Below are 26110 nucleotides of genomic sequence, written 5' to 3' on the forward strand. Positions count from 1 at the left end.
ATGCCCGTACGTCGATAAATGCTGCAGCTGGAAACGATCATAATTTAAACATCACCCAATAAGTTCTCGGTATTGAGGCCTCGGCCCTACTATTTCCGACATGGCCAGACGTAATCCGGCTAAGAAGCGGCACTTTTCAGAGGTGGAGATTGAAACCCTGACATCTCAAATTAATTTACAGTAACGCGTGTCAGATTTGGCAGCCTAAAAACTGGTATAGGCAGTAGGAAGAAGGCAGACAGGAAAGAGATCACTGATGCGGTCAACAGTGTTGCCATAGTAAATTTGAATCCAGCTGAAGTTTGTTTAACTTATACATCATTGACATATGTATGCTATACTCCTAATAGTAATATATAGTCTTTTATTGCAATCTCTTAGGCCTATATGTAGGTTTACCTCTATTTAAATAAACACATGGTAGCATAGTTTATATATATAGCAAAAATAGCGTGACACAGACATTTTATGGCATGTATAGTAGAGTCGATGAGAACTGATGCCGTTCCCACGCTGTAGAAAGAAGGGGTTGTCTGGCTAGCATTAGCCATTTCTTTTTCATGGATCCAGAGATGGCAAATGACCACACTGTCAAAAACTCACTGCAAGCAGTGGTCCTTTATACTGCGCACCAGGAATGCTGCTCTGATTTGAATCGGGACAACCATTTAGCACCAATTAAATTATGGATACCAAGAGAGGCCCCCCATGTTGGCATCCATAATTTCATTATCCCTAATTATGGATGCCAACATAGGGGGCCATATCACAGCAGAACATTGATTTTATCTTTGGTGATTACATTGTAGTTATTTTAGAAAAGATGATTTTTAACTTCAGTTTGACTTTAACCTAATCAAAAACTAAATATCTCTTGTGCATCTTGAGGGTAGACAGTGAACATCGAGAGGCTTTTTGCATCAGCAGAACGGTTTTGGAGCATTTACATTTGCCTGTAAGATTTTCAGCGTAAGTAAGCCTAGTTCATGCTGAGGTGGCCCACAGGCCAGGAGCTTATTGCCCGATGCCGGGGCATGAAGCAGCTTACAGCAGGTGTACAACGAGAGCCCCTGGATAGGACAGCAGTCCATCACAAAGGCTTACTCCCAATACATGTCCTTTAATGATAAGTGGCAAGTAGCTAAGAATTGGCTCTCATATTTTATTTATTTGTTACACAAGTAAGAGAGTCTTAGTGCCGGCTGCTACTGATCAAGATCATACTTTATATGGGTTATATTACCGTGAGTGGTGGAGCAGTAAATGGACAGTTTTCCTGAGACAAAGCATAGTGTTAGGTCTCAGCCCCATTTTCTATTGCTTCCATTTCACACTCTATGGAGCTGTACATCTGAATGACATTACAGATTTCCTCTTCCGTGACAGTGTGTCGATACAGTAAATACAAACCAAACTGGCCAGCAAACAGGAAGATGTGACAGTTGGAAATCTGTGATAGCCCTCATTAATAAAACAGCCATATCAGTATCCCGTTTGACATCTATTTCTGCCATAATTAGAACTGGCAAGTTTGAATATACACCTGAAAATGAGTGAAAGTCTACATTTGTAAGTTATATGTGCCCAGTATACAGTGTTAGGACGATTTTTGGAGAGCAATCTTCCAGGTACTTAACAGCATTAATCTCCATGTGGTGCTGCAGACTGATTTACACAACACTGAATCTCCTTGAGAGGCAAGCGGAGATATCTTAATCCACGCCTTTGATCAGCATCTCCTCTGTTCCATTTCCCACCCTTCTCTACTCCACCGCATTCACCCTCTTCTCCTTGCCATGTTCGTGTTGTTGAAGTCGGGTTTTCTTAATTGACAGCATAGTATTTTCCTAAAGTCCTCAGTGCATTCGAGTCTTTGAATCAGTGAGTTCCATTTGCCAATGCGGCAAAATGGAAACACAAAGTAAAACTAAGAATTTTAATTATTTGCATGAGGAATAAGTGTTAAAAAAATAAAAAGCTAGTTATTTTACTTGGGCCGTTCATTGCCTCATGGCATACAGTAAGTATATAAAATGTAATCCGTCTGCATCTGCAGATGAAGGACAAAAGTCCTACCAGCAAACATGCCACACCTCCCTCCAGACATGACTAATTGACTTGCCACCATGGGTGACTGACATGCCATCCACAGGGCACCATAATGGCCGTGTCATGAAGGGAATGATGAGACCTGCCGACAGCTAGCAGCGCTCGACCTTTAGCATGTGAGGTCGGGTGTCAGAGGGAACAGGATCTCCCCGTTGTTGGACCCGCAGCCTCAGGGCTCTGTGGGGACGTGCCACAGACGACGGGGAACAGGAGCTTTTCAATCACCCAACCTTGCAGGACAGTGATTTCATTGGGCATTGCGTTGGAATGAAAAATAAAAACAATAAAACAGAAATCAATCGTCAGGGGCCTCAGGGCATCTGCACATCTTTAGGGTGGAAGGAAGATGAACGAGAGTGATGGGAACGTCCTCTATCATTTTCAACTGACAAAGGGTTATTACTGTGTTTTGTTCTGTTTCTACGACAGCAATGTTTTCTGTGTGAGGAATAGAGTGCAGGGTTGCAGCATTCTGTAGAAGTCTTAAACAAGTGAGAATGAGTCTTTTCACAAACACAATTGTAATTCTGCAGTGCAGTTCTGGGGGATTTATGAAAATGACAGTCTGTGTGCCTTTCAAAGAATCTTTCTTCACACATTTGTTAGTGTTGTTAGTTTTGCTCACTGGGTATTAATGTCTCATTCATTTTCTGCCTCATGTCTTATTTCCAAATATCGCTAATCCTGTTAGATGAAATCTATTAATGTTCTGCTTTGGCTGCCACACACAAAAATTCAGAGCCTGCCTATAAGCCCCAAATTTGCCATGAAGGCATATCTGGTCCGCCTCTCTGGATTAGAGAGATTTGTCCAGGCAACCAGAGACGTGTGACCAGCAGTTCACAGTGGGTAAAGTCACCCATTCCACAAACCAACGCAAGAATAAGCTGCAAATAAAGTGATTATCATTTCTCTATGAATATGCCCCTACTTTCTCATTCATTTCTGTGTTGTATCAGATCTCAGTTTTTAGACTTAATTAGTCCTATTTTGATTCAGTGTGATGGGTCACATTCAGGATGTGGTCGTGACAAAGAAAATGATAACATGACAACTGGCATAAAGGCCAGATGTGCAGTGAAAAGAAAAAGATAAGACTGCACCACAGAAGCAAAACGCAATTCTTCGAAAGCAATTTTTTCTTTGTGATGTAACAAATGAAAAAGAAACAAAAGAATAACTTATAACGTCATTAAATTATAGCAAGACAGCAAGAAGGGAGTTTATAACAATCAGGCCTTGCATTAGAATGTATTATTGTAAATAATAATGATTTACGGTTGGAAATAAGTGGTTTAAAGCTCTAAAAATAAGTTCAACACAAAGCAATGTTTTCTCTGCTAAATCGGCAGAAACGGGGGTTCTGATGTAAAGTGAAAGCAATGCATTGATTGGAAAATCTATCAATCCACCCCCCACCATGTCTTCCATCACTACAATTAAAAGGAGCAAAAAGATACAGAAAAAGAAAGAAAAGGTTCTATAGTTCTCTGGGAAAGGGAATCAATCTGGAAGGTACCAAAGAGGCGAACTCAAGCCGAGACAGGTACGACTCAGACAATATCACACAGGGCTGACTACATCACAGTCAGTAGCATGAGCAGGAGGAGGAAATATGGAGCGATGCCACAGCAGCAGGAGTAGCGTGTCCACAGAAATCCTCTCAGCCATGTTGTAAATCTCAGAGAGAGTTGGATTATTGATATTAGCAATCACAGTGAGGAGGCTCGTCTAAGTTGGTGACAGGGACCAGACACAGCGCCCTTCACACCTGTGTCTTTGACAACATGTTAAAGTCTGATTTACTTTGGTTGGCAAAGAGGAAAGCTATAGAAAATACATACAGTATACACTATTGTGTGCAACGTGTTCCAAGTTAATAACCAGCAGTCCCTAACAAGAATGGGATGCTGTTTCCAATATCACACAGCTACATAAACTTGAATATAATTCATAGTCCCACAATGACCACTAATGTCTACAGTGTTGGCGTTGATGGTAAATTAAAAAAAGAGACACAGCCTCTTGCTGGCTTTTCACTGAAGAAATCCTGATTCAAACTGTTTTGATTCATCGTCCCTGCTAAGACCCTGCATCTGGTGCTTCATGACAGTGGACAGTGTTGGCTGAGTTACATGTACCTGCATCCCCCCCCCCCCCACCCGCCCCGCACACACCGTTCATCAGCAGCAGGCTGATCGATGGTAGATACACCACCAGGTAGCGTTTAAGCCTTTGACTCATACTTGTCCTCGGTAACTATGAAACATATGTTGCATGCGCCTGTTTCTTGTCGTTCCTTTTGTGATGCGACAAGCCATGTGGCCTGTGAGGAAAACTTTCAGCACCACAGAGAGGAGGACAGCTCCGCCGGAGCCGCACGAGCGTCCTGTCTGTCAACAGGCTGCTATGACAGGCAACAACACACCTGTCACACACAACACTAGCCGAGGAGGACTGTTTTTCCGGCACCATGATATGAAATGCACTCAAACAGATATCCAATTTTCTGTATCTGATACAGAAAATATAAGGAGAAGTGTGTCCACTCCGGATTTGCGTAAAGGTGCCATGCTTTACGCACAGGCCATTATGTTTCTGACTACATAAATACAGCTTAGGGTCGGCTGATCGTGTGTATAAGCTGTATCTTTAGTCAGAAACATGTGCAGCCGTTAGAAATATTACGGACAACACTGCACAGCGAGCCTGCCCACCTGCGGAAGAGCCTGCACCCCTCGCAGCATTCTTTAGAGAATGTCAAATCCAACTTACCCTCTCCAAAATTATGCGAAGGCTGCTGCACGTGTTTGTCCCTTAAAAGCAGAAGTGATCCATACCGACGAGCCCGTAAAACTTTTATTCGCAGCGCACTTCGGAGAGAACGAAAACCTTGGAAATGTACAGCCTACAACTAGTGATCGAGCGACTTGAGAGGACGCTGGTTATCCTTCTTTCTAGAAACAAAGCGCTGGAAATTAAAACCAAAGGAGTGTCTGTTGATAAAGCTTATCCTTCAGGGTGAAAAAAAAGAGTATCCTGTGCCGTTATGTATACAAGTAGTGGAGCTCGTGCAGCGGTGGAGAGCCAGCGCATACAAATGTGTCCATGGCTCTCCTGCAGGGAGCAGCCGCGTCAGCCTCCCTGGGTCCTAAAGCTGCGCTAATGGCACCGGTATCACCCTCTGCGCCTGTCAGACTGAAGCCAGGCTGCCTCTTACTACTACTGCCTTTCAAATGGCAACACAATTCTCTAATGTATGGATCCCAAACACTAACGGACATCACAGTACTTCAAGACATTTGAGTAAAGTGTTTCGTCACAGAATGATCTTTCTGGAAACAAGTTCATCTATCTACTGGGTCTAATTTTATATATATAAATAAAATTAGACCCAGTAGATAGATATATATGTCCATAAGTCTGTCATTTCTTTGTACTAGCCTATTAAAATTAAATGACAGCACAACTGGAAGCCTGTTCATATTCTGCGTGAAAACAGTTAAGGCCATAAGCTTAGCTTTATGAATAAATAAATGGGCTTATTGGTGCATTTAAAACAGCTCGACTTGAACACAGGACGGTGAGGTGGTAGGGGCTGCGGCTCAGTGGTAGCGCCAATCAGAAGGTTGGTGGTTCGATCCCTAGCTCTGCAGTCCCATGTTGAAGTGTTCTTGGGCAAGACACTGAACCCCGAGTGGAAATGTGTGTGAGTGTTTATCTTGTACGGCAGCCTTTTTTGGCTTCCCGATACCAATTCTGATACTTGAACTTGCGTATTGGCCAATACCAACTACAGATTCGATACCAGTGTGTTACATATTTGATTACGGTATACTACTATCCCTGTATGTTGTTAGTCTGGCTCAGGTTAAACTCTTAGTGAAACATGAACAAACACAAACAATGAACACCACACAACTTTCTTTAATTATCCAGTTTGACAGTCAGTTATAACAAAAAAAGAACATAAACTACTTTAACGTAGACTTTCTTTAGGGCTTTATTACGTGGTATCCGATCGGTGCATAAACTCCAGTACTTCCCAACACTGATACCAGCGTTTATTTATTTATTTTATTATTTTTCATACTGTATCAGAACATCTCTAATCCTGTCGAGAAATGAATTCAAATGAGACAGCGCAGACTAAAACCGAGTAGTTGAAAGAGTCAAAAAATGGTCATATTAATATCGTACATTATGGCACTTTTGGAATTTATGATTGTACATCTTACAAATGACAATACACATAGAATAATTGTCATATATCTGGCAACGCCGAATGTTAACATGCTTCCGTCTTGCACAAACTGCATCCTACACCCAAAAGCTTTGGGTAAAATATACCAACAGGTCCTCCCAACCATACATCAACATAGGGTGGTTTTTCCTACCATCTAATACAGCCCACAGGAGCGTTTCAAAATTAGCCAGGCAAGACATTTTTCATCCTCATATCTAACACAGAATTTAATACATCGATTGTGAAACGGTCGTAGTTTGTTAATGTTCAGGCACCAAAAGTACTTGGATAAGTTTAGAAAAACATTGGGGTTTGAGTTAAAATCAGACATTACTTCCCTTCCGGTTACGCACGCTGAACGAGACCTAGTTCCGTTTATTTAGAAAAGTTATAACAAACTCACCGTTTACTTTTATTTTCAAACAGGCCTTGAACCACCCAGACTACTGGGTCCTGTGTTTGTTTGACCCATCCCTACCTCCTTAAGCGGAACTTTTCTCTTAAAAGGTCCCATGGCATGAAAATTTCACTTTATGAGGTTTTAATATGAGTTCCCCAGTGGCTAGAAATGGTGATAGGTGTAAAGCGAGCCCTGGGTATCCTGCTCTACCTTTTGAGAAAATGAAAGCTTTTTGCTTTTGAGAAAATGGAACCTTGCCCCTTATGAAGTCATATGGGGCTCCCCTTTCTTTGCTTTGCCCGACCAGAGAATTTGGCCCACCCATTAGAGAGAGACATCATGGCTTTTGAACGAGCAAAGTGGCAGTTGTTCAAGGCCGAACCCCCAGTCTCCACCTTGCCCCCCCCTCCTCAAAAGCTACAGACTCAGCAATGGCACAAACAAAGGAAAGCTCATTGTGGGACTGGCTCTAGTGGCTGTAATTCTGCACCAAGGCAGAATTTTGAAAAAGAGAGTTCAGATGCGGTATTAGGGAACCATTAAGGTCTATATAAAAGAGACTTCCGATGCGGTATTAGGAGACCACTAAGGTCTATATAAAAGAGACCAGATGCGGTATTAGGAGACCACTAAGGTCTATATAAAAGAGACTTCAGATGCGGTATTAGGGGACCACTAAGGTCTATATAAAAGAGACTTCAGATGCGGTATTAGGAGACCACTAAGGTCTATATAAAAGAGACCTCAGATGCGGTATTAGGAGACCACTAAGGTCTATATAAAAGAGACTTCAGATGCGGTATTAGGGGACCACCAAGGGGTATATAAAAAAGACTTCAGATACGGTATAAGAGGACCACTAAGGTCTGTATAAAAGCATCCAAAGAGCACCAGGTCATGGGACCTTTAAACTTTGTCACAATACTTTCTACACTGCTCCCACCATAATTACTATGGCCATTAGAGGGCACCGCCACAAAAAGCATAACTATGATTTGTGATTAGTGATTCAGCAAACGACCTATGGGATCATATTTTTGGGGAGGACAGTCTCAAATATAAATGGGGTGCGTGCCGATTAATTACCGTCTCAGTTGCATTACTCATCTCATACATTTTAAATGGTTGTGAAAAGCACATCGGCGCGTGGCGAAAATTGCTTACCAAATTGAATGCTGAGTTCAGACTGGATTCTTCATGATTGCTGTATCAAAGTGGCATATTCATACATTTTGATTAGATATATCATACATCGTTATTATGTAGATGTGGATGCAGTAACCCACAAGTCGTCAAGGTCCCAATTGGAAATCAGCTGTGTAGGCGGTCTTATTAGTGTGTTTTGATCATTTAGAAAATGTATCCACTTTGGAAGTACAGTAGGACAACACATTAATGCTATTTAAAAGTCTTTGGATTTAATGCATATCTGTTTTTAAGATTTAAGAGGAAGTGTGTTTTTTCTCTTATCAAAGGATAATCTTGCTAGGACAAAGAAAGGTTTTTATTTGGCTTCAAAATTGAATTTCTACATTGATGCGTTTATGTATTCCATCTTCCTCTTGAATCAGTCCATCAATTCAATCATTATTCCTGCCATTTCTTTCTCTCCCTATTTTGCTATTCAATGTCAAGCCATTTCGCACTCCAGTATTTCTTTTTATTTCCTCACAATCTCATGTTTTCTATAAGTGTAAATACGGACACAACCTCTGCCCCTGTCAATCACTGCTGAGGTTGGCTTTTTGAAATGGATTGAGCAGACGTTCAGGCTGCTCCCCTTCGCTCCCACCCTAACAGGCTTGTCTGGTGTGGCCGGAGTGGGAGAGGGGTCGTGTCCAGAGGGAATGGCGAGCGCCAATCGCTCCTAATTCTACCCACAAACTCATAATCCCACACACATGGACCTTTAGAGTGCCTCATCATCTGCCCGTTGCATATGGTGTCTGTTAGGCAGGAGTGCCAACTGGGTTGGTGTTTCATGTCTAAATTAATTTAAATGCATCGAAGAGATAAGAAGTGCTGTCTGTTCAGTTGTTTAATAACAATTACGCTTGATTATATTTTAGGGTAATTAGTTTCAAAGTCCTTGAATAGAGGTTAACGTGACAAATGACTGTTAATATTGAATTGGACAACTGCATACTGCTGAAGTATGAAAGTGGTTTACAACATGTCACCAATGAGCAGCACAGGTGGAAACAATGCCGGCTGGAACACCGCTGTCTGTCGACTGAATCAAAATCCATAAAAAACACACACACACACACACACAAAAAAAAAAGAGTTGGTTTGACATTTAGGGCCCTATCTTGCACCCGGCGCAGCGCAAGGCTTGATGCAAGTGTCTTTGCTTGTGTAAGACCGACGCAGTTGTCATTTCCAAACCCCCATGGGTGTGCTGGTCTTACAGGCAGGTGTGTTCAGGTGCATTCTGGGCGTATCTTGAGGCTGCGGGAAATGATCGGGAAATCGTGCCATTGACCAACAAAAACCTGGTCTAAAGTCAATAGCGTGGCATTTCATTGTAATTTTAACAGCAAATTAGTAAAATGCTCCTATGCATCTTATCGTATGCATCTTACCTCCATCTTATTGTTTCTTTGTATCTGGTCCCCCCCTCTCTAAAAAAAACACACACACACACACACAATTAAAAATAAAAATATTATGGTGAAAATCCCACATAATAGCAATGCACCAAGGCCCAAATCTCCTGGCTTTTGAAGGGAAAGGGAGATGACACTCTGATTGGTTGATTACATGAACACCCAGACAGAGGCGGACTTACCATTAGGCAAAGGTAGGCAATTGCCTTGGGGCCCAAGCTACCAAGGGCCCCCTAAATCGCATCATAAACTTATGGTTACGATTTGTTGTCTTACTTTTCACCAACTAATTATATCTCTAAACATTGATATGCTAAAGTGCTATCCGATTGTTTAATTCATGATGAGAAACTCCCCCCAGTCCCCACTACATTGGACTATTCCATTATCCTACTGCGCATCTGCGTGTGTTTGTAAACAAACGGCTCAGCATGCGCTAAGCTGGACACTACAGACGGTTGAAAAATGAAGGGAAGTTACCAAAGTGGTTCTGAAAAAATGAAGAAGCGGGGAGAAAGCAGAACTTTTTTAGCAAAACTTGGGTAACAACCTTTTTCACGACGGCTACTGACAACACTAACATTAACGTTACTAAAGAGAAGCAAGAAGCTGGTGCTTGCGCTAGCAATGCTAACACTGAGGGGCTACCCACCAGCAGCGTCAGCCCAGGTTGCGCTAGCAATGCTAACACTGATGAAGAGGAGTGTCAGCCCAGGTTGCGCTAGCAATGCTAACACTGATGAAGAGGAGTGTCAGCCCAGGTTGTGCTAGCGATGTTAACACTGATGAAGAGGAGTGTCAGCCCAGGTTGCTCTAGCGATATGGGGGCTACATACAAGACAACCTTACAGGATCTTTCGAATGGAAGATCAATGTGTTATGATTGAAGATGATCCAGCACTCTGCTGTCAGACAGAGAGCACGTCTTTCTCAGATAAATAAGGACTGAAAAGGGGGAGAACACGAGTTGTGGAGGGCCCCATGCCTGTGTTTGCCTTAGGCCTCAAAATGACTAAATCCGCCCCTGCACCCAGAACACCCCTATGGTTAATGAAGATACTAAGTACAAGCTTTTTGAACCATGCGCCCCGTGCACGGACCCTTTCTTCCGTCGTCAAACTAGCGACAGTGGATTCAGACACGCCCTAAACGCACCTGCGCCATGCGCTTCACGCCGTGCTCTTAGATCGTTGAAATAGGGCCCTTAGTGTTTTTAATACTTGTATTACTTTGTGAACAAGGCTGAGCTGAAGGTTCTGCGAATACTTGATGGATTGTTTTTCATTTTTGTTCCAAATTCTACGGGTCCTGGGAGATAATTTAGGCAAATACTTGTGACAAATTGGTAAAAAGAGAATTGAGCAAAAATAGGAATTGAAAATCTTCTTGAAAATATTGCGTACCAATATAAAAGAAAAAATTTAATCAAAACGCTCAATTGTCACATGTTCAAGGCTCATGTCTAAATTTGTCCTCAAACAGTGGTGACTTGCCAACTAATGGAGAGACAATGGTGACATACTAATTAACACAAAACCATCATCTAATAAAGTCATTATAGAGCTACACGGGATCCATTTGGAGATGTGTTTCTGTCCGCGTGACTAATGTAAGTCTGATAATCATTCTTGTTTAAGCTCTGGTTCTAGTCTCAACATATCTGGCTCTTTAGCTGCTGAATGCTCCACTCTGTTCAGCAGCCAGTTGCTAACTTTGTCTGCCGTTTAGAGTTGGGCAAGTACGGTACAGTGGCTTTATTAGCGGTCTTTCATTTAAACAACTACCTTCTGCCTGCTAAATCACTCCATAGACCTGAGGGGAGCTGCAGAGTACGATGATATTTAGCCCCCGAGGTGACATGGAGGAAAGAAAGAAAAACGTACATGTACCGGGACAAACACTTATGCAAGATCTTGACTTTGTTAACCAAGATCTCTAGTTTTATTTAGGAGATGTTGACTTTGACATGGAGGGGGAAAAAGTCAAGTTTGAAAGTCAAGATTTCGAGTTTCATGGAGGGAAAAATACCATGAACGAGATCTCGAAAGAAAGAAAAAAACTTTGACTTTCAAACTCGAGATCCTGAGTTTAGTGTTAGTCCCCAGTAGGCTGCATTTTCCTTTTGGTTCTTTGTTTCCCTCCTCCACGAAAGTCGAGATCTCAAGTTTAGTGTTTGTCTCCAGTACATTTTTTCCCCAGATTTCTCCATGTCACCTCCAGGGCGCCGTAAGAAATAATGATTAATGCAGCTTTAAGATTAATGTATTTTGATAATAGGGAAACATCATCCCCTTTATAGGTTATAATTGTATCCCTTAACATTATCATTGCATCAACATTACCATTTCTGTTGTCTGAGAACGTCAGACTATATGATGTTGAGAGGCAGCTTAAGTTCAAAACCATTTCATTCAGATTCACTCTGTGTGCCTGGATGGAGGGGAAAACTGAAGAGTCAGCTACTGAAACCCCGCTTGGTATGCAGGAGAAGCGCCTACATCTGCAACTTGTTAATCATATAAAACCAAGAAAGCAGTGACACACAATGAGGTCAAGCATCAATCTTGAATAAGAGATGAGAATCCTACGCAAAGCACACAGGTGGTGCTGCAGAGGAAAGCCAGATTGAGGAAAGTTGGTGTGAAAACTCATGCAAACCACTGTCTCTTACATTGTGTTGAGCTGCTGGTGGGGCAGCTGGTAGGTGGGAGCATTTGAGAATAAACTTTCCACTGATCCTAACAGGACTCTTAGCAGAGATCTGATCAGGGCTCCTCTTCTTTTATGTTCTTTGAAGATGATGCACCATCAAGCATAACTGCCATCAGCATACTAAGGTCGAAATTTCACAGGTACTTGCTGAAATGATGAATGAAGAATTTTATGCTTTTCAGTTCAGCTACCTTGCAGCAATCCTCCTGATGAAGTGAGTGGGAACGTGTGTGTGTGTGTGTGTGTGTGTATGTATGTGTGTGTGGCAGTAAGGAGAACAGATGGCGAGAAAACAGAAGCAGTTGCAGATGGGCATAGGTTGACTTGAACATTAACTTGCAGACAGATCGACACAGGTCAGCTTTCCATGAGGACTGCCACATGTTTAGCTAAACCAGCCAGATCATGCTGCTATTCCAATGCAAACACACACACACACACACACACACACACACACACACACAAAAGCATTTCACAGATGTTGCCTACCCAAATGTACTGTGCAAAAGTCTGAATTGCAGCACTTTGATATCTGCTTTTATAACATGCGTAAGGCAAGTCTTGTAGAAAAAGCCTATTATTTCCACCTATTATTGAAGTTTAAAGTACAGTTGCAAGAGTTAGAGAGAGATACTTGCTCGGCAAAGGACGGTGAGACGGAAGAGTGAGACAAGGTAGAGTTTGGAAAAACGGGCTCTAAATACATGAAATGTAACCGCACTGAGGAGTAAGGAGCCTAAGCTTGTGCAGTCAGTTGAAAAGTACCAATTACTTTTGTTCACAGCCTCAGCTCACAACAACTGGTGGTCTCTCTCCTTGTTAAGACATGTCAAAAGTGTGATGTCTGGGGGACTAATACTCAAAGTTGCTTCTAGTTTTGAAAACTGTTGTATGCACACATCAGAGTAAGGCAAGGCAAGGCAGCTTTATTTGTATAGCACATTTCAGCAACAGGGCAATTCAAAGTGCTTTACATAAACTCAGTTAAACAGATAAAACACAAGTCCAAACAGTTAAAAATCATAAGTATTAAAAACTAATAAAACACATGAATAGACAGTTAAAAACAAATAGTAAGAGTAGGAAGAAAAAATAAAAAATAAAATAAAAAAATAAAGAGTAGGAAGAGAAATTGCTGGGTAACTCACAACATGATACCATCCCAATCGTTCACTTATGAAAATGGCATAAATGAAATACAAGCAATTCTACAATATGGAATGAGAGTGCCAAAGTGGATGAAACTAAACTGAGTCAAAGATGTGTATTTTTAACAATGCTAGACATATATTTTTAATGTAGAAATGTAAATAATAATTAATGTAAATTTCCACCCAGGTCACGGCAAACCTACATAGATTTTTTGGGGTATTTCTTTCAAGTGCTTTTATGTACTAGTAAAGTAAACGTAAAATTTGCTTTTGCCTGCCGTTGATGCGTATTTGTAGTCTCAGTATCTATGACTGGAAGGTTTCAGGATTGATCCTAGACTAGCAGGTAAACAAGCAACAATATCTGGATATATTCTTCAGAAAACCCACAAGTTTTTAGGAAGAAAAAGGACACTTATGGAAATTCTTTCCCTTGTTGCATGACAAGTGGAAGATTGATTGTGCTCATAGAATTACTTGGGATGTAAGTATTTCGTTTAATGCTCCTCTGCAGAGGACCTGCTTTGCTAATTAACAAGATGATGCAAGACTACAAACCTGAGAATCGGTCCATGAAGGAGAAATAAGAATATATTTTTTATCCCATTGTGTTATACATGCAAGACAATGCTTGTATTGGAATGAAAATATAGTGTATGTTGGCATCCCATTAATCCGTAAAAAGCATGGTTTATTTATGGGGTGTTTTTCTCTTGCTCTGCCACATAAAACCGTTATATATGTCAGGTCCATGTGTGTTTGTGTTATGTCGTGAATGTGAAAATGAACTGCTACCTCCTCTGTCAGATCTAGCCACTGAAAGAAAGGAGAAATCAGGCCAGTTACAACAGCTGGTCAGTCTGAGGTCATGTTGCCTGAGCTCATAACTATTCACAGGTTTTCCCAGATGCTGATAGCTAAGCTCTCTTTGGCTAGCAGTTAGCCAATCAGAGTCAAGCAACTTAACCAAGTTACAGAGTCCATGTGGCGGTTTTCCACTGCATGGTATCTACTTGACTCGCCTCGGCTCTACTCGCCTTTTTTGGTTTTCCATTACGAAAAAAAGTCCCTGGGACCTGCTACCAGGTACTTTTTTTAGTACTACCTCAGTCGAGGTTCCAAGCGAGCCGAGGCGATACCAAAAGGTGACGTGAAAACCTGCAGACTGCTGGTTGGTCGGATCACTACGTTGTTAGCAAACAAGAGTGCGGAGTGTGTTTCCAGAACAAACGGGACATTTAAAACAAATCTAGCCGGACACCGACAGATTATCCACTCTCTGCACTATTCTCACTTTTCAACTGTTTGGGCTACTAGCGGCTTCATGTCGTTTCCAATATTGCACACTGTTACTTTAAAAAAACAAGACAATATATATAAGAAAAGTTTTTATTTAGCTTTTCAAGTCAGACGCATCAAACCCTCCCGTACATCCCGGTCTTCTTCCTCTGCACCCTGTGACAGTGTCCCCGCCGGCTCTGCTGTCCCAGATGCATCCCAGTCGTTGTCATAAGCCTCTCTGTGACTCTCATAAAGATTATACGAAGCCCAGTAGTCAAAACCAGAGAGCTCACCGGTCGGACATCGCCCACCGGACGGTCTGCGGCGGTGACTTTACAAAGCGTGAATGCTCTGAAAACACAAACAGTACACAGCAGACATGTTGGTGTGTAATCATGGTTGCTAAAGTTCATGTACTTTATATAGCGTCTAGTAAATACTGACTGCGACGCTGAACACATGCAAATGTTAGCTAACGTTACCAGGAAACTTAACTTACCCTTTTGTGTCGGCGAACAACCGTCGTGTCGACGTCTGAACTCCGTCAGAATTCCCAAACTCGCGTTTTTTTAGCGGTGATTTTTGTTGCTTCCTTCAGCTTCTTTTGAAACAAAACATTTCATCTGGCCGCGGCGAGTTTGTAACATGCTGTTGTGAGTTGCGCTGAAAATTACGTCATCACGCGTTGCTATGGTGACCAGCCACGCTGAGGCTGTACTCAATCGGCATTGGAAAACGGACGAAGAATGGGCCGAGCCGAGCCGAGCCGAACCGAGGCGAGCCGAGGAGAGCCGTTACCAGCAGTGGAAAAACGCCATTAGTGTACTTTTAAAGGTCCCATGGCATGAAAATTTCACCTTATGAGGTTTTTTATCATTAATATGAGTTCCCCGAGCCTGCCTATGGCCCCCAGTGGCTAGAAATTGTGATAGGTGTGGGGCTGATCTGGAATCTTGCTCTTCATGAGGTCATGAAAAGCAAGGTTACCTCCCCTTTCTCTGCTTTGCCCGCCCAGAGAATTTGGCCCACTCATGACAGAGAGACATCATGGCTTTCAAACTAGCCAAGTGGCAGTTGGTCAAGACCACACCCCCACCCTCCACCTTGACCTGTCACCAATATTGCCGAAAAAAGTCATGACTACATAAAATCTCTTACTGCTCGTGGCTGCATCCCTGCGTTGGAGGAAGGACACAGCTCGGATAAAAGGGAGCTCTCTGAATGCCTGCTGGCCTGCTGCTCAGTGGGATGAAAACATGAAATACAGTATGTGTCAGAGGTTTTCATCTACCATCCACTTCTATTTTGAGCCATGTGTAGTTGTGCTATGAATCCTGTCCTGGGGTGGTCTCCTCTCCTATCTGACTGGGGTGGAGGGAGAAGAGAAAGTCATGCTCTCTTTTAGTCTATAGACTCACACAAGCTTCTGTTCACAATGCGAGGCCTCTGAGCTGAATCCAGACTCCCTCGCTTCTTCCTGCAGTCCTAATTGCTTGGCCCACTTATGACTGTGACGTTGTCATCTCACCTCATGACAGCCTCCCGCGAGCCATGCATCTTACATAGTGTGACAAAAACGCTTTCCCCCCCTAAACATCCCTTCTCCAAATAAAATAAACTTGGCATCCTAGGTGATCACAGAGTTGACAGCAGTGCGTTCATATGTTATTTTCACTTTTCCCTGCCTGCTTGAGTCTGGAGCCCTACAGTGGAAGCTCCGCTGCCTTGTTTGTTCGATAACTATTGGGGCTTTACAAAATGCGTGCTGTAGGCCACAGTTAACAGACAACCCACAGTATAAAGTAAAATCATCTTGTTATATGTATTAACATACATATAACTAACAGGCTAAGCAGGAGACCGCCTCCCTCAATGTATGTACATAATTTGAAATAATGTAATAAATAAGCTTCTTATAATTACGGTTTAGAGAGGGTTGATGAAATTTAAATTAGGCGTTCTATAGCCATCCAAGCAGCTCTGCAACGCTGTACTTAGACACAGCAGCGAACATGTTCATAATGAAAATGCTAACATGCTGACGCTTTGCAGGTACAATATTTACCGTGTTCACAATCTAAGTTTAGTGTGTTGGCATTTGCCAATGAGCATCACACGCAAAGTATAGCTGAGGCTGATGAGAATGCCTTTCATTTTGCAGATCTTTGGACTAAAATCTAAGTATTTTACAAAGGTCTGTCAAGGATGACCAAAGCCATTAGGATCCATCCTTTGTGGTTAGTTCACAGAGCAAGGTTGTAAAATAAACATGGAAACCTCTGGTTTGCACCTTCTACCATTGATCCCGCCGGTATTTAGGTACTGGGAGTATTGTTTTTATTCTCCATTCCTGGAATTACGTTAAGCAGGCTTTTAGTAAAACAGAAGAGGTACAACTTTTTATTTTTATGTCACAACTTTACCTACTATGTGCATGGTGGAAGGAAAAAGGCTTAAGAGCTCAAAACTCCAGCAACACTTGTAATATGAAGAACAACAGACAATAAAACTGACTACAGGTACACATACAGTACACACACACACACACACACACACACACATGTAGAAACACTTTGATTACTATGTTGAGAAAATATATTTATATATCTTGGATGATAAGGTGAAATGATGTTTGTTGTACACAAGAGACTGCTTGCCTCAATCATTTCTGACTCTCCACAGACCTTTCTCCTGGCAGATATTTTGTCTTGGCAAACAGGTGTAGCAAATACAATTAATGGGTGTATGTTCCATTTAGCTGTGCCATTGTCCCAGCATTGTCGATGCTGGCTTAGTGGCATGGCTTACTGGGCCACTGAAATGGAAGTGAGCCATCATTAAAGCGCCCATATTCTGCTCATTTTCAGGTTCATGATTGCATTTTGAGGTTGTACCAGAATAGGTTTACATGGTTTCATTTTCAAAAAACACCATATTTTGTTGTACCGCACATTGCTGCAGATCCTGTTTTCACCCTGAGTGTTCGGGTCTCTGTTTTAGCTACAGAGTGAGATTATGGTGAACTAGTGTGTGTTGTAGCAGTGTTTTGCCATCGAGAACGAGCTAGCATGCTAGTGCTAGCATGTGGTACGATTAGCCACCTCGTCTCGGCTAGTGACGTAGAAAGCCGTGGAGATTTTGAACAGCTCACCCGGAGACTGAAGGCAGAGGACATTTAGAAACCGTGTCTCACTCAAAACAGCATGGATAGTTTTTTTTCAAGTTTGTATGTGGAAGCACCAGAGACACAAAATAGCCCCCTGAATCCCAGAAAAAGGGATTGCTTCACAATATGGGAACTTTAATGTTACACCTGACAAGTTAACCCTTATGTTGTTCTTGGGTCAACTGACCCATTTTCCTATATCAATTTTTTTATTTTTAATTACCCAAAATAACATGATTGATTCCACACAACGCTCTTTACAAATACAAATCTCTACTTTCATTCATTTTGGGGCGTCTTATTCAATTTTATAGCATTTGGAGAAAAAAATTGAAGTGCTTTTGAAAAAAGTATTGAGTAAAAGTTGACATATTCCAGTATGTGATTATCCATCAACATACTGTACATTCCTTTAATTTGTCTAAATAATTCTTAATTTCGGCATTTGTAACTCAAACATTAGGTATAATTTCCTAAAAATTAGGTTTATTGATCATAAATTCCAAAAATGGTAAAACTAAAGTTAATAAGTTAGTGTTAGTGTTAGTGATAAATGTAAAAAAAAAAGGCAAACATTGGAAAAAGTGTTGAAAAAGGGACAAAAACATAAGAAAAAGTTAAAAACAATGATTAAAAAGCGTCAAAAGTGCTGACTTTCAACTTTGACGGGAAGACAACACAAGGGTTAAAAACATTAAATTCTTTTTTTTAGCTAAAGCAAGTTAGAGCCAAGTCTCGCCAAGAAGCATTTTGCAGTCTTCACAACAATAGCTGCAAAAGCAGTAAAGAATAAGCCATGAAAGCTAAAGGGAATTGTACTCAATTCTACTGCGATAGATTCTTCTCTAAAGTCTGGATTGGATTTGTATTATGGTTTCCTCAGTGCACAAAATCCATAGGCATTAGGTAGTTTATAGGTGTGCATCAAAGTTTACTATTCACCTGGGAAGGCCGCAGCAGCACAGAGGGATACCCTACCGATCGCCATCTCCCCAGCAGATTGCTCCATGTATTGGAAGTTCATTCTACGATGGAATTAAATTATAAACCATGTCCAAACAAATTAACGTCAAGCCGCAAGCAGGGGCATTTTTTTGACAGGCTGAGGGCATAAGTAATCTACCGCATGAGCCCTCATTCCTCTTAGCTCGGGGGCCCCCAGGCTCCCAAGTAATATACCTGCTGCCCCCCCAATCCCTCCTCCCAATTCCCATTTCAGAAACTATCGGTGTGGAGGCACACGGGAGAGCGAGGTGTTACAGTGCTGAGGGATAGATTAATGTGCGATCTGAATGTGGATCTATAGAGAGCAGGTTTCATCCCTCTCCAATAGTCAAAGCAGAAAATATTATCAAACATCTCACTGGGGGATTTACCTATAAAAACATGCATTCTGGCTTTCAATTACAAATTGGTTTCTCATCACAGAGAGAAGAAAATTACCGTGGATGATATTGCCATGGGACATAGAGATAAATTGAGCCTGATATCCAGTTTGATGTTGCAAAGCAAATATTCCTGATAGGAATAAAAATGTTCACTGTGCTTTTTCCCAATTTTATGGTATTGAGTTAAAGCGTGCTGTGAGGGAGCTACATGATGTGGAAATTGATAGCAGGGCTTTATTCTGGAGTTGAGTGGGAGACCACTCAGTCCATACCACTAGTCCCTGTGTCTGCTCCTCGGGGACAACATGCTCCTCCAGACTCTATTGATCTAGCAGGTTGAAATCAGGGGGAGTGAGTGTTTAACTGATAGTCAATGGAACAACATTGCAGGGAACTCATTTCTACATCGCAATTAATAAAAAAAATACATGTGCTGCTCAGTTCGGCTGCTGACTGATGCCTGATTATATAGGTTATGTACCCAATTTTGTTGACCGCAACTCCAATGTTCTGTTTGTAGACCTTGCCTGCACCATCTCAGCTAAAACAACATACTTATGAGTCAAGCTGATAAAACAAGGTTGTGAGAATTGCGTGTACAGTTAACATGATTGGAGTCTATTTCATGTTAACTGGGAAATGGGAGGACGACTAATGGGCCGGGCACAGCGCCCTGAGATTTGTGATATGACCGGCTGGCCTGCACTATCATCTGGGCAGAGCGCCTCTTCAACCCCTGTACCTAGTAGGACACAGCCGTGGACAGCTGCAAAAGGGAAAATAAGCAACAAAATGCCCCCCCAACAACCTGGTGTGCAACTGGATAACAGATTTGCTCCTCTGCTGCAGGACGCTTGGCAGTCATCTGATGACCGGACTGCGTCTCATCACCACACAGCAGGGTAAGGACTGAGAGCAATTCAAAAAGTAAAAAGCTAACAACTGGGCCTCAAACCCTGATTGTGGGTGACTCTGCTGTAAAAGATTTAAAAAACAGTAAAAACACCAAAATACTATGTTTTCCCAAAGACATGGTGTCTGACTTGACCCAAAAAATCCCAGATATCGTGGCAGCACACCCAACTGTGAAGAACATTATTCTGCATATAGGGTCAAATGATGTTGTAAAGCAACAGTCTGAATTGCTGAAACTGGACTTTAGGGAACTGCTTGACACAGTCACCCCCCTAAGCGCAAATGTGTTTATCAGTGGTCCTATACCGTCAGTCAGAAGAGGAGATGAGAGATTCAGCCGACTGTTGGGACTAAACAAATGGCTTTCAACTGAATGTACCGTCCACTCTCTGAAGTTCATTGACAATTTAAACATTTTCTGGGAGCGCAGACATCTTTTTAAAGCAGATAGACTTTCCCTTAACAAGCCAGGAGTAAAGCTGTTCACCTCTAATCTGCTTTACTTTCTGCGCTACACATCTGCTCCCTCTGCCAAGGTCACAAACAAAAGGAAGACAGAACAAAGTGCGGCAGTGATCCAGCACAGCCCCCGCCTGTGCAAAGATTTGACCATGGGAGACCAGAGAGCAGAGACACGAAACCTCCACTCCCCTCTTCACCCGTCCAGCACCCCTCAAACCTTCCCAACCCCGAACCTTCTGAGGATTCATCGCTGTCTCTACTGATGTCTCCACACACCCTTTCCCTTATTTCCCCCATCAATTATGCACCCCTTCCTACCCCCATGGCTCAACCCCGGGCAAAAGTAAAACGCCAAGCACCACTACCAGGATGTCAGAAAACTCCTTCCCCCCAGACTGATAAGGACGCTTGTGTGCAAAATCTGGCAAGCACTATCTGATATGTGCCGGGCCTTGGCTGCAGGACTAGTGATACTAATGACTCTTTTCAAGACAAGCCCGGGCCCTGTGGATTCAATTCTTCCTCAATTTCTGTTGTGATAGGTAATAGGAAAAGAATGGTGAATAAGCACTTAACTGCAAACTTAGCAAATTTAGCATCCATTCCTCGTCAGCTACAGCCTGTCCCAAAAAATGAAAACACACTAACACTAGCCTTACTAAACGTCAGGTCTTTGGCAGGAAAATCATTTTTAATCAATGATTTTATTACTAAGCACAATCTAGATTTTATGTTTTTAACTGAAACCTGGTTAGACCATAATAACAGCGCTGCTGTTCTCATCGAGTCAGCTCCCCCTAACTTCAGTTTTATGAGTGAGAATAGAGTGAATAAGAAAGGAGGTGGAGTCGCCATTTTGTTTAATGACTCATTCCACTGTACGAAAATATGTTATGGAAATTTTGTTTCTTTTGAATATGTTGCTCTTCAATTAAGATCTTCCCCTCAAGCGATGTTTCTAAATATCTACAGGCCACCTAAATATTCTGCAACCTTCATTGATGACTTCACTGAATTGCTGTCTATTATCTGCATTAACTTTGATTGTGTAATCATTGCGGGTGATTTTAACATTCATGTTGACAGCCCCCAGGACAGGGGACCAAAGAGCTGTGTTGTGTTTTTGAGAACTATGGACTGACTCAGCATGTGACGGAGCCCACCCACAATAAGGGGCACACTCTGGACTTGATTGTCTCCAAAGGTCTGAACATTTCCAAGGTTGTGGTGACTGACGTTGCTCTCTCAGATCATTCCTGTGTTTTCTTTAACGGCACTATCTCTGTGCCCAAAAGTGTCCAAACAAAGATAATCAGAAAACGGTATATCACTGAAAACACCAGTGACACATTTATACAGCTTTTCTCCTCCACACCAGCCCTCTCTGGGCTCTCAGTCACTGAGCTTGTAGATAATTTCAACTGTAAAATTACAAATGTTATTGATGCCATTGCTCCCACTAAGGTCAAAGTTGTATCTGGTAAGAAAAGATCTCCATGGAGAAATGTCCTACTGGTGAGAACAGAAAAAAGAGAGTGTAGGAAAGCTGAACGAAGGTGGCGAAAAACAAATCTCCTGGTCCATTATAACTCCTATAAAGAGAGACTTCGCATTTATAATTTGGAACTGAGGAATGCAAGAAGGTCCTTTTTCTCTGATATTATCTCTAGAAACAATAATAATTCACGTGCTTTGTTTGCTACTGTTGATAGGTTAACAAACCCTCCAGTACCAGTAGCATCTGAACTTTTATCTACCAAGGCCTGCAATGACTTTGCCTCCTTCTTCAAAGACAAAATTCAAAAGATTAGACAAACAGTCAGTGCCTCCATATCAAGTTCAGGATATGTGTTGTCACAGTGTTCAAGCAAAAATAGTTCCAATATGACAGAATTTCACACGATCAACCATACAAACCTGGAGGACATTATTCAACATCTGAAAACCTCGACCTGTTGCCTTGATGTTCTACCAACGGGACTTTTCAAAAATGTTTCCAATTGTTTGACTTCTGATCTTCTACAGATTGTGAACACATCTCTTCTTTCAGGAATCTTTCCACAGGCCCTGAAAACTGCAGTAATCAAGCCACTCTTAAAAAAAAACAACCTAGACAAGTCACTAATGAGCAACTATAGGCCAATATCAAACCTTCCGTTTTTAAGTAAAATCATTGAAAAAGTAGTCTTTCAACAACTCAACCATTTCTTGTCACTAAGCAACAGTTTTGATACCTTTCAGTCGGGTTTCCGACCACACCACAGCACTGAAACGGCTCTTGTCAAAGTCTTTAATGACATCCACCTTAACACAGATAATGGCAAAATTTCAATCTTAGTATTACTTGATCTCAGTGCTGCATTTGACACGGTCGACCACGACATACTACTAGACCGATTGGAAAACTGCGTTGGCCTTTCTGGCTTAGTACTAAACTGGTTTGAATCCTATCTAAAGAATAGGGATTACTTTGTGTCTATAGGTAATTATGCATCTGAGCGTACAAATATGACGTGCGGAGTTCCGCAAGGCTCCATTCTGGGGCCTCTTCTGTTTAACATCTACATGCTTCCACTGGCTCAGATTATGGAGAAAAACAAAATAAGTTACCATAGTTATGCGGACGACACACAAATTTACATAACCTTATCGCCAGGGGACTATAGTCCAATACAAAAACTGACTAAGTGCATCGAACAAATTAACGGCTGGATGTGCCAGAACTTTCTGAAATTAAATGAAGGAAAAACTGAGGTGGTTGTTTTTGGAGCAAGAGAGGAACGATTAAAAGTCTGCGCTCAGCTTCAAACAACAATGTTAAAAAACACAGACAAAGCCAGAAATCTTGGTGTAGTCATGGACTCAGACCTGAACTTTAACAGCCACATTAAGACAATTACAAAGTCAGCCTACTATCACCTTAAGAATATATCAAGGGTTAAGGACTTATGTGTCAACAGGATTTGGAAAAACTTGTCCATGCCTTTATCTTCAGTAGACTTGACTACTGTAACGGGGTCTTTACAGGTCTCCCTAAAAAATCAATCAGACAGCTGCAGCTGATTCAGAACGCTGCTGCTCGAGTCCTCACTAAGACCAAGAGACTGGATCACATCACTCCAGTTCTGAAGTCTTTACACTGGCTTCCTGTGTCTCAAAGAATTGATTTCAAAGTACTCTTGCTAGTTTATAAATCACTTAACGGTTTAGGTCCAAAATATATTGCTGATCTGCTACTACACTATGAACCACCCAGACCTCTCAGGTCATCTGGGACAGGTCTGCTTTCTGTCCCCAGAGTCAGAACTAAACAGGGTGAAGCAGCTTTCAGTTTCTATGCTCCTCATATCTGGAATAAACTCCCAGAAACCTGTAGATCCGCTGCTACTCTCAGTTCTTTTAAATCAAGGCTGAAGACCTTTCTATTTGATGCTGCCTTTCTTTAAATGACTAATCATTTCTTTAATTTCTTATGCTGCACTGTAAATTTATTCTTGTGTTTTATGTTTCTCTTTGTTTTTAACTGTCTATTCATGTGTTTTACCGGTTTTTAATGCTTGTGATTTTTAACTGTTTTTACTTGTGTTTTATCTGTTTAACTGATTTTGTGTAAAGCACTTTGAATTGCCTTGTTGCTGAAATGTGCTATACAAATAAAGCTGCCTTGCCTTGCCTTGCCTTCAATCAGGAGAGACTTTGTTGCAGATATGCAACACTTTATTAGTAAGCTACATGTGAACAATATGAACTGTACAAAGTCTTTGGAGATTAGACTCCATCGTATAAAATATGTTTTCAAAGGGTTAGGGAAACCCAGACATATCCCCCGATGGTGTCTAGACACTGGTGGTGAGGTGAAGGAGCATGAAGGCGGGAACGAAGGAAACGACGGCTCCGACAGCCGTAAAATAACCCAGGGTGCCGGGAGCGAAGATGACTGGGGGGGAAGAAGGGGAGGAGGAGGGCCGCACTTTTCCTGAAATGCCAACTGACAGCCGCAGAGGAGAGAAGAAATTTAAAACAGGGATGCCCCGCTGCAATTGGCTTGTGAACAGATGGCCGATACGGATTGGTTTAACTGAAAGTAGCGCCGCGAAACAGCTTATCAGTATAGGATATAAGTGATGACGTTAATGACGCCTCCATGACAGAATTTACGCTGAGCTACATTTCTGTTCTTCTGGGATCTAACTGACTCTAAACATAAGTAACTTTGTGATGTAGGTTAACATACTGAACATTTCTATTGTCTGGTACGGACTTTTTGGCAAACAAAGTAATATATATTCAGTCATGCATAGCCTATGTAGCATATACAACATTAAATATTCACTTGTTTGGTGTAATAAGAAGGAGTTTCTATATTTTGCCACCATTATCATACAGAGTATATACAAGCCCTTGTGGCAAAAGGCTTCTTAAAAGGTCCCATGGCATCCATGGCATGACAAGTTTTTTTTAAATTATTTACCCCAGCCTGCCTATGGTCCCCCAGTGGCTAGAGATGGTGATAGGAGTAAACCGAGCCCCGGGTATCCTGCTCTGCGTTTGAGAAAATGAAAGCTCAGATGGGCCGATCTGGAATCTTGCTCCTTATGAGGTCATAAGGGGCAAGGTTACCTCCATTTTCTCTCTTTTGCCCGCCCAGAGAATTTGGCCCACCCATTAGAAAGAGAGAGACATCATGGTTTTCAAACAAGCAAAGCAACAGTTGGTCAAGGCCACATCCCCACCCTCCACCTTGCCTTGCCTCATCTCGCTAATTGGTCTTCTTGTTTTGAGTATTTTAGAAAATACTCAGGTTATGAGTGATTTCATGAGACAAATACAACCTTGACTTCACTTGTCATGCAGAAACTCTGCGTTAGTGTTCTTTTTCTTCTCGTTCTACTTGTATTTTTCACTAAAAAGCCAAAAGCCAAATGTGGAGAGCCACATGAATGCTAAAAGAGGCTTTTTAATTATGAAGAACAAAGCACAGCTTGTTAGGTAAGTACATCATAATGAACGTGGAATCAGGCGATTCCCATATGGCCTAATGCAGGTTTGATCCCTCTCCCATCTCTGCTCTCGGAGAATTTCAATATTTTTGTCAGACTAATTAGTCAGTTTCAGACAAAATGCATTAGCAGTGAATAAGCATGTGAGGATGAGATTAAATTTCAAGATGAAAATCATCTCTCATTATGGCAAATAGGATTTGTCATTTCTCACCACTCAGCCCTACTTTTTCAACCAAAAGTGTCACGTTTAACCGGTCTCTCTGTGATTTTCCATGTAAATAACGTCAACTAAGCTCGAGCACATTTTTATTCTCACATCTGTCTCATATGTGGCCCGAGATATGCACAAGAAGCCCACGGAGACTTTATACTTTATAGAGATGCACACAGTAACACGCGAGAGAGGCAGGAATAGGCGCCAGCAGACATAATGTACAGACGGAGGAGGTAAGCAGTAATCATGGCCGGCACTAAGGGGAGGAGAAGATTGAAGCAGTTAAGGCTTGAACAGGTGGTTATCAGTGGCAGAATCACTTGAAAAAGAAGCTTTTGCAATTTGATAGAGAGAAGATGAAGAGTGAGGATAAGAAATGGTTATTGATCGACGGTCGCTTTATCGGCCTCAACCCTGATGACCAGACAATGCAATCTAACTTGGTCCAAAAGGT

The 26110-nt window shown here is 41.8% G+C and overlaps 1 protein-coding gene across 2 annotated transcripts in view; it reads right to left on the reverse strand.

Moving 5' to 3' along the window:
- The window catches only part of robo1 (roundabout, axon guidance receptor, homolog 1 (Drosophila)), a 385111-nt gene that overhangs the window by 273778 nt on the left and 85223 nt on the right, over positions 1–26110 (reverse strand). Inside the window, exon 1 of one of the 2 annotated variants that reach the window (XM_032502159.1) lies at positions 4885–5162. The exons of the other annotated variant lie outside the window; for it this stretch is intronic. The gene's annotated coding sequence lies outside the window, so the exon portion shown is untranslated. Of the gene's footprint in view, positions 1–4884; positions 5163–26110 lie in introns of those variants that run through there. 2 annotated transcript variants of the gene reach the window in all.

This window comes from Etheostoma spectabile, chromosome 3, assembly GCF_008692095.1.
Source record: "Etheostoma spectabile isolate EspeVRDwgs_2016 chromosome 3, UIUC_Espe_1.0, whole genome shotgun sequence".
Classification (NCBI taxonomy): Eukaryota; Metazoa; Chordata; class Actinopteri; order Perciformes; family Percidae; genus Etheostoma; species Etheostoma spectabile.